Source organism: Emys orbicularis, chromosome 6, assembly GCF_028017835.1.
Source record: "Emys orbicularis isolate rEmyOrb1 chromosome 6, rEmyOrb1.hap1, whole genome shotgun sequence".
NCBI lineage: Eukaryota > Metazoa > Chordata > Testudines > Emydidae > Emys > Emys orbicularis.
The window spans coordinates 46007317-46016797 of NC_088688.1; the positions used below are offsets into that span (position 1 = coordinate 46007317).

The following is a 9481-nucleotide window of genomic DNA, read 5'->3' on the forward strand; positions in this document are numbered from 1 at the left end:
ATTCCCTCCCTGGGAAGCCTTGAGAAACCTTTCACCAATTCCCTGGTGAATACAGATCCAAACTGCTTGGATCTTAAACAAGGAGAAATTGACCCTTCCCCCCTCCTTCCTTTCACCAACTCCTGGTGAATACAGATCCAAACCCCCTTTGGATCTTAAAACAAGGAGAAATCAATCAGGTTCTTAAAAAGAAGGCTTTTAATTAAAGCAAAAGGTAAAAATCATCTCTGCAAAATCAGTATGGAAAATAACTTTACAGGGTAATCAAACTTAAAGAGCTCAGAGGAATCCCCTCTGTCTTAGGTTCAAAGTATAGCAAACAAGATAAGCACTCTGGTAAAAGGTACATTTACAAGTTGAGAAAACAAAGTAAATCTAAGACGCCTTGCCTGGCTTTTACTTACAATTTTGAAATAAGAGAGACTTGTTTAGAAAGATGGGGAGAACCTGGATTGATGTCTGGTCCCTCTCAGTCCCAAGAGCGAACAACCCCTTAAACAAAGGACACACACAAAAGCCTTTCCCCCCCCAAGATTTGAAAGTATCTTGTCCCCTCATTGGTCCTCTGGGTCAGGTGTCAGCCAGGTTACCCGAGCTTCTTAACCCTTTACAGGTAAAAGGATTTTGGAGTCTCTGACCAGGAGGGATTTTAGTACTGTACACAGAGAGCTGTTACCCTTCCTTTTATAGTTATGACACCGGTGGAATATATTAACCCATCATGCTCCCCAAGGACTTCAAGTTGTCTAGAAAAGGCTAAAAAGACCCCAAACACTTGATAAAATAAAAATAAAACAAAGAAAAATATTGTAACACTACCTAAGTGGACTAACGAAAGCTATTCTAAAGAACCTACAATTGCCTCATGAAGCGTATCGTACAACTCAAAAAAATGATAAATTCCAAAACCAAATCGTTGCCATATAAAGACAGTTGAAAGCTCTCAAAAAAAGTATTTATACAACTAAATAACAACCCTCTCAGAAAAAATCTACCTATCAGCTGTACATTCCATTCCCTAACAAGTTCCTCAAATCCTAAATCCTAAAGGGACGGAAAGGGAACTGGCTCACCCAACTATCTGTGCCCTGGAAAAAAAACACAAAACCAAATCCACTGCACATACCATTTCCTTCCCTAAGATCATTTATTTTTACATTGTAAAGGCCCCCACAATAAAAGTCCATAACAATCAAACAGTGCACGCAACCATAATCTCCATTTTCACACAACAATCCTATCAGGAAACTGCAGAGAACCTGGATCTCAAGGCCCTCGACAGAAACAAACATACACTCCCCCCGCCAAAATAAAACATCTCCGTAAGGCAGCAAGATTATGTGACTTGCCCAATGTCACGGGGCAGAAAATTATTACTGTTATTATTACTTTTATTTGTATTATGGTAGTGCCTAGAGACTCACCGAGAATGGGGCTCCATTGTGCTAGACATCATACAAATGCTAAACTGTTCTGTTGAATTTACAATCTAAAGAGACAAGACAGACAAGGGGTAGGGGGGAAAGTTTATAACACACAAGCAGAACAATGTGAAGGTGGCAAATGTCAGGCTAGTGCTACAATTTTATTTTAAAAAAACCCCTTTTTTGGGGGGAAGAGATTAGTTAAACTGAAAGACAAAGAAACGGAGAGGGGATGTTGAAGTGAGGGGATGAGAGATCAGGATAGGGGATTAACAGATTTTAAAGCCATAACACACCATTAGATCATCTAATTTGACCTCCTGTTTATCACAGGGCCATTAAATTTCACCCAGTTACTCCTGTATTGAGCCCAGTAACTTGGGTATCACTGAAACATGTCTTCCACAAAGGCATCCTGTCTTGCGCTGAAGACATCAAGAAATAGAGAATTCACCATTTATCTTGGTAAGAGGAGGGAGACAAGCATAAGCATGGAGGGCAAGTGGAGTGAGGCTGAGGTGAAGAGACTGCAAGGAGTTTGGAGCAGGCAGCCAGGGGGAAAGAATGTTGAGTGAAAGCTGTGGAAAGCAGCCTGACACTCACTATCGCCAGTCCCTGCTGCAGCACCTGGTGAGGCTGCTTCTGTTCTTTGGGCTGGCTCCTCCCTGGAATTTTTCTCAGTCAGTATTGCCAACACCAAGTGTTCACAAATCATGGATCAGGCCTCAAAAATCATGAGATTAAAAAATAAATAAAAGCTGGGGCTCATTTTATTTGTCGTTTGGTTTCCAAGCCTTCAGGATGCACGTGGTTCACAGTTTGAAGCTATTCAATCATGAGGGCTAAAAACTTTCTTTTTCATTAAAGCAGAGATGCTCGCCTAATCACAAGCATCCAAGAGCTGGGTATTAGAAAAACGTCGAATATGGCAAGACTTGTAATAAAATTGTGAGTTGGGAACACTGCTTTCTTCTCCCAGTCCACAAAGCGCCAGGGAGTACTGCACAGGGCTGCTAGAATTAGGGGTGCTGTGTGGCAGCACCCCCTGGCTTGAAGTAGTTTCCATCATATACAAGGCTTACAGTTTTGTTCAATGGCTATCAGCACCCCCACTATAAAAACTGTTCCACTGCCAGTGGTACTGCATGGATCCTAGTGCTCCCATAGGGGAAGTGAGGGAGGGCATCCCACACAGTTGTAGGTCTGGAGAGAGCTGGAAAACAGTTCACCCTACCTTTCTCCCACCCCCCACAAATGCTACAGTACCACCTGAGCAGTGGTCCCCAAACTTTTCAGGGTCGAACCCCCCCCTTACTCCTGTCTGCACCTCCCCTAGGGTTGCCAACTTTCTGATTGCAGAAAACCAAACACCCTTGCTCTGCCCCAAGGCCCCATCTTCACTCACTCCAACCCCCCTCCCTCCGTCGCTCGCTTTCCTCTCCCCTCGCTCATTTTCACCAGGCTGGGGCAGAGGGTTGGGGTGTGGGTGGGACTGAGGGCTCCGTCTGGGGCCAGGGATGAGGGGTTTGGAGTGCGGGAGGGGGCTCAGGGCTGGGGCAGGTGGTTAGGGTGCAGGGGAGTGAGGGCTCCGACTGGGGGTGCAGGCTCTGGATTGGGGCTGGGGATGAAGGGGTTGGGGAGCAGGAGGGGGCTTTGGGCTGGGGCAGAGGGGTTTGGAGTTTGGGATGGGGCTCCAGGCTGGGACAAGGGGTTGGAGTGTGGAGTGTTGGCGTGTGGGAGGGGGCTCTGGGCTGGGGCAGGGGGGTGTGGGCTCCGGGATGAGGCCAGAAATGAGGGTTCAGGGTGTGGGAGGGGGCTCCAGGCTGGGTCAGGGGTCAGCTTTCTTTTTTCTTCATCAGTACAACAGTCCAAATGACAGATCTGAAACAGCTGCATGAACTACTGCATCCCCCAACGCAGCTGGGATGTGTAGACTTAAAAACTACCAACCCATTTTCTTAGAACATTTTACATGTTTAAAAACCAAACCCTCCTCTACTTTTCTGCCAAGACCTGAGCTCATGATGCTCAGATTTTCCTGCAATAGTTGGGGGCCTGGCAAACATCACTCCAGGAACTAAGCAAGGAGAGACCCACAAACCCAGGTCTTGTCAGGTAGATGAAGGAGGAAGCAATTTTTAAATATAAATATATTTGAGATTTTCAGCGTATGCCTGCTGTGTATGTGCCTTGGCTGGTTTGGAGACCTTACAGTGTTTGCAAAGTATTTACATGACGTGGGGAGTTCCCCTTTAGGTGTGCTTGTGTGGTCAGCACAAATCAGGAATTAAGCATTGCGCCTTTAAGAGGAGCACAGCAGATGACGTGTCAGTTTGCCAAGCAGAAGAAAATGTCTCCATGCGGCAGCTGTAGAGCAAGGTCTCTCCTCCCCTGTTGTTGGGTAAACATTGCTGGTGTAGGTCAGCTCTCTAGATATGTCGGTGGGAGTTTGCAGGGTCATGGGGAGCGATATGGGACAACGTGCAGAATGCTATGCTGTGCTGCTGCTTGGAGGGAGTTCTGAATTCCGGGTTGAAGCCTGCTCTGAGTTGCTTAGAACTGACTCTGTTGTTAGCTAGGTTTGCACCAACGTGTTAAGTAGTTTGAACAATGTGAAGTGAAATCTGCTGTACAGAAAGCAAGGGGCTGCAGCTCTGTAATTCTATATACCAATCTGAGAGGGAGTGGAAATGCTTCCTGTAGTTCATTTATTTCAGGATCTTTTGCACTGCCAACAGATGGGACCTGTGACTTGGTGGGATTATGATTTGCAGATTGCAGCTGGATCCTGTTTTATTTGGGAATGGAGCAAATGAAATTTGTATAGGAACGCTGCTATGTTCAAGAAAGCAGCTTTGAATTGACAACTTGTGCCAGTAACCCTCAAAACCCCCTAAGTTTAGATGTTTTAAAAAAAACAACAGTCGGATTGTTTACAAGTGTATCTTAATATAGAGAATGGATTTAAGAGCTGAAATTTTCAAAGCCACATAACTCATCAATTTCAAGAGGCGGTTAGGGGATTTTGCTGCACGCTTCCCTTTGAAGTTAATGGGAATTGTGAAGCTAAATTCCCTAGTCCGCTTTGAAAACTGCAACCAAGATTTGGGAAAACTGTTGCCACTGAGCAGCATTGCCCACCCCAAGCATTCAGAAGTCATGATTTAAAAAAATAAGTTGTCCTCCCCCCCCCCCCCCCCCCCAAATGCCTTTTGGTATGTGACCTCTAGAATTCACATCTTCAAGCTTTTATCCAGCATTGTGAAGGCTAGAAATATATATATTAATGAAAGCTGAGATTCTAATACGGGGTGGGCAATAATTTTCGCAGGGGGGCTACTCCACGAACGTTGGTAAGTTGTCACAGGCTGCACATTTCTACTATATTAATGGAGGGGAAGCGGGTTCTGGGAGGGAGTTTGGGTGCAGGAGGGAGCTCTGAGCTGGTGCAGAGAGCTGGGGTGCAGGAGAGCATGAGGAGTCTGGGCTCTGGGAGGGAGTTTGGGTGCAGGAGGGGATTCTGACCTGGGGCAGGGGGTTGGGGTACAGGAGGGGATGTGAGTTGCAGGTTCTGGTCAGGAGGTGCTTACTACAGGTGGCTCCCAGCCGGTGGCGCAGCAGGGCTCAGGCAGGCTGCCTGCATGCCGTGGCCCCATGCCACTCCCGGAAGCGGCGGTGGCCGGCTGCTGCTGGCACATCTCCGTGTGCTGCCTGTGCCTACAAGCACCATCCCCACAGCTCCCATTGTCCGGTTTCTGGTTTCCGGCCAATGGGACCTGTGAGGGTGGTGCTGGGGGCAGGGGTGGCACGTGGAGCTGCCTTCCCCTACCGGGGTGCACAGAGATGTGGCAGCAGCAGCTGGCTGCTTCCAGGAGCGGTGTGGGGCCACAGCAAGCAGGCAGCCTGCCTGAGCGCCCCGCTCTGCCACGGGACTTTTAGTGGCTCGGACTCGGAGATCGTGAGGGGGCAGAGGAGGCTGAACAGAAATGTTAGACGGGCCAGACCCGGCCTATGGGCTGTATTTTGCCCACCCCTGTTCTAATGTAATCTTACTTGACCTCAGAAGCTGGAGCTCTAAAAATTCCAAATGTCGTGGGACTGATGATAAAATTGTGAGATGTGGCCCGTCTGTATAAATGCCCATTGACCACAGCTTTAGCCCTTTGGGCTAATAATTCTTTGCTGGAAATGTACTGGTGTTTCAGTTAGAACTGGTTTGGGTCATGTGATCATCTCAACTGTAGAATGCCATCACTAATCACAGCTGCCTTGTTGGAATAAATTAATGAAAATTTAGGGTCTGTTTCTGCTCCAGTGAAAATTAATGGGAGTTTTCCAATTGGCTTCATCAGTGCAGAATTGAAAACAGTTTTTGGGTTACTTTTTTTTTTTTTATTTATTTTCAAACTTCCTTTTTATTCACTATTAGACTTGCATCCTATTGTTCTTGTTTGTTTAAATAGCATTTTGGCTCTTTGCTTACCTTATACAATTTGGTTTTTTACAGTGCCTGAAGAAGCCTAAAAAGCTACAGAAAAGCCAAGAAATGTACCCTAAGTACTGCATTAAAATGAAACATCCCAAGAGACAGTATGTCTGGGCAAAAAGGTATCTTTTGCTAACATTTCATAAAAAAATAAAAAATATATGGAGATATACTTATCTCATAGAAGTGGATAGGACCCCAAAAAGTCATCGAGTCCAGCCCCCTGCCTTCAATAGCAGGGCCAAATACTGATTTTTGCCCCAGATCCCTTAGTGCCCCTTCAAGGATTGAACTCACAACCCTGGGTTTAGCAGGCCAATGCTCAAACCACTGAGCTAGCCTCACAACCCTGGATTTAGCACACCAATGCTCAAACCACTGAGCTCTCCATTATTTATTTATATTGTGACGGTGCCCAAAGGTCCATCAGGATTGAAGTACAATTGTGTCAGGTGTTGTACAAAGTTATTAGATGACAGGTCCTAGCTCCTTACACTTTAATTGAAAACAAGATGCAACAAGTGAGTATTCACAAACAATCGGAGGGAAGGTTAAGATAACAGAGCATTAGAACATGTAGTTATATAGGCAATCTATGTACATGACATAATGGTTCTAAACCAATATTTTATTTATTATATAAATCGGCACCCTTCACAGCCCTCTATCTAGCTGCTTTGCTGAGCCTTCTGTGTTTGAAGAGACAGGTTCTGTCTGTCCCAGCATGTATTTGCACCAAAAATGTTGACCATAGGGAAGCAAAAGTGCAGAAATTTTGATTGCATGATCGTGTCTGTTTGGCAACGTGAGGATATCATGTATACATATTCTTATAATAGAAAATATATTGGTCTGCAACTTTCTGCAATCCTAGTTCATCCTCTCTTAAACAGATGCTCTACTCCCACATCTCATCCTGGTGATATTCTCTCTACTTTTCAGCCATTAAGGGCAGTCGGTAATGTGTATGTGATACAGCTGATTGGGGCAGCTGCCAGAATACAAATCCTTATGTATTCAATGTTGTGTATGTGTCTTGGAAAAATGCTTTGCAAGTATATGACACTGCTGAGCCTTTTCTGAAATACTAATATGGATCCAAAAATACACAGAACAGGATGCTGTCCTGAGTTTCAGTGAATGATGGCAGTGCTGTTAATTTCCCCCACCCTAGTTTTGTCTAATAGCTGTCTTCAGATATTTCCATATTCTTCAGTGTTACTCTTTCACTATTTTGTGGTTGGCTTTAGAAAAAGCATTCTGATTGATGTGCAAAGTAATGCTTCCAGTGAAATTTATTGGTGCTCGGTATTCTTACTCATCAGTTTTCATGCCTGGTGCTGGGGAAAAATAACATTTATGTAACTGATGATGGTGAAATGGTATGGGTCTTGTTAACATGAGAGAGACCATCAATATTTGTGGAGGACTGAGAAGGTAAGGCAGTTATATCCTGTACTGGTTCTTACTGGTTATAGCCTCCAAGATTAAAATGGTGCAAAAGCAACCCATGTTCCTCTCCTAACTTAGGGGAAACAATACTGCCTTTGCATATATGGCTTGCATAGCCAGATGACTGTTTTACTTGAACTTAATTTGTTTGGAAAATGTTCTTTATAGTGATAAGTTTAAGGGAGTAGATTCTCTAGCCAAGAACCTTATTTAGCACTCTATTTAAGCCACACTCCCATTCAATTCAGTGAGTTATGACTCATAAGCGCTGAATAGGAAACTTGATACAGTAGCCTGTTTAAACTGTTGGCTCTCAACTTTTCCAGACTACTGTCTCCCTTTCAGGAGTCTGATTTGTCTTGTGTACCCAAGTTTCACCTCACTTAAACTACTTGCTTACAAAACAGACAAATAGAAAAGTGTCACAGCACACTAGTACTGAAAAATTGACTCATTTTTACCATCGTTATAAAATAAATCAATTAGAATATAAATATTGTACTTACATTTCAGTGTATAGTATACAGAGTAGGGCTGTCAAGTGATTAACAGCTTGATTAAAAAAAATTAATTGTGATTAAACAGAATATCATTTACTTAATTTTGGATGTTTTCAACATTTTCAAATATTTTCAATTACAATACAGAATACAAAGTGTACAGTGCTCATTTTATATTTTGATTACAAATATTTGCACTGTAAAAAACAAAAGAAATAATCTTTTTCAATTCATCTAATACAAGTATTGTAATGCAATCTCTTTATCATGAAAGTTGAACTTAAGAATTATGTACAAAAAATAACCATCTATTACTCCCCACTCCGATCACGATTTTTCACGCTTGTTGTCTGGTCACTCTAGCGCGCCACATGCACCCGTGCTGGAAGTTTTTCCCTCAGCAGTATCCGTAGGGGTGTGGCTCTGATGCCCCCTAGAGCGGCGCCCGCAGGGCGCGGCATAAGAGGCGCCGCCGGCTCCCTCCACCCTCAGTTCCTTCTTGCATGAAACTCGGACAGTGGGGAAGGAGGGCGGGTCACGAGCAACACATCTCGAAGAACACTAGTTACGGAAAAAGTAACTGTCTTTTCTTCTTCGAGTGCTTGCTCATGTCCATTTCAGATTAGGTGACTCCAAAGCAGTACCCCTGAAGGTGAGTAGGAGTTCACGGATGTGTAGATTGCAACACAGCTCTGCCGAACCCAGCGTCATCCCTGGCCTGCTGAGTGATGGTATAATGAGCGGTAAATGTGTGGACAGAGGACCACGTTACAGCTCTACAGGGATGTGCGCCAGAAAGGCTGCCAAAGACGCCTGATCTATCGTCAAGTGGGCTCTGACAATCGGCGGCAGCGGAACGCCCGCCAGGTCCTTATGCATGAGGTGATCCAATTGGAAATCCTCTGCAAAGACACTGGATGACCCGTCATCCTATTGGCTGTAGCAATGAAGAGTTGAGTCAATTTATGGAAAGGCTTGGTACGTTCTAAGTAAAAAGCCAAGGCCCTCTGGACGCCCAGTACATGAACACCAGGAGGAAGATGTCCTGGTTCACATGGAAGGTGGAGACCACCTTTGGCAGGAAGGCTGGGTGGGGCCGCAACTGAACCTTATCTTTGTAGAAGACCGTGTATGGCGGTTCTGAGGTCAAGGCTTTAATTTCCAAGACCCATCTCGCTAACGTCACTGCCACCAGGAAGGCGACCTTCCATGACTGATGGGAAAGGGAGCAGGAACCCAGTGGTTCAAAGGGCAGGCCAGTGAGCCTAGAGAGGACCAAGTTAAGATCCCATTGTCGGATGGGAGCCCGCACCTGTGGGAAGAGTCTCTCCAGCCCTCTCAAGAATCTGACCATCATGTCATGGAAGAACACAGTCTGTCCTTGGATCAGTGGGTGAAAAGCAGAGATGGCCGCAAGTTGCACTCTAATGGAAGTGTGCGCCAGGCCCTGGTTCCTCAAATGGAGCAGGTAGTCCAGGACAGCCCGTTTTGGAGGAACATGAGGGAGAGATGCCCCATTCGGACGCCCAGAGGGAAAACATCGTCCACTTGGCCAGGTAAGTCAGTCTAGTTGCGGGCTTCCTACTTTCCAGGAGGACCTGTTGGACTCCTTCCGAATA

At 45.2% G+C, this 9481-nt stretch overlaps 1 non-coding gene across 1 annotated transcript; it reads left to right on the top strand.

Annotated features, from left to right (window-relative positions):
• Positions 1 to 7332: 7332 nt before the first annotated feature.
• LOC135880748 (small nucleolar RNA SNORA47) lies at positions 7333 to 7470 on the top strand. Its single transcript, XR_010561524.1, has one exon. It is a non-coding gene; the product is annotated as a small nucleolar RNA SNORA47 (small nucleolar RNA).
• Positions 7471 to 9481: the final 2011 nt, after the last annotated feature.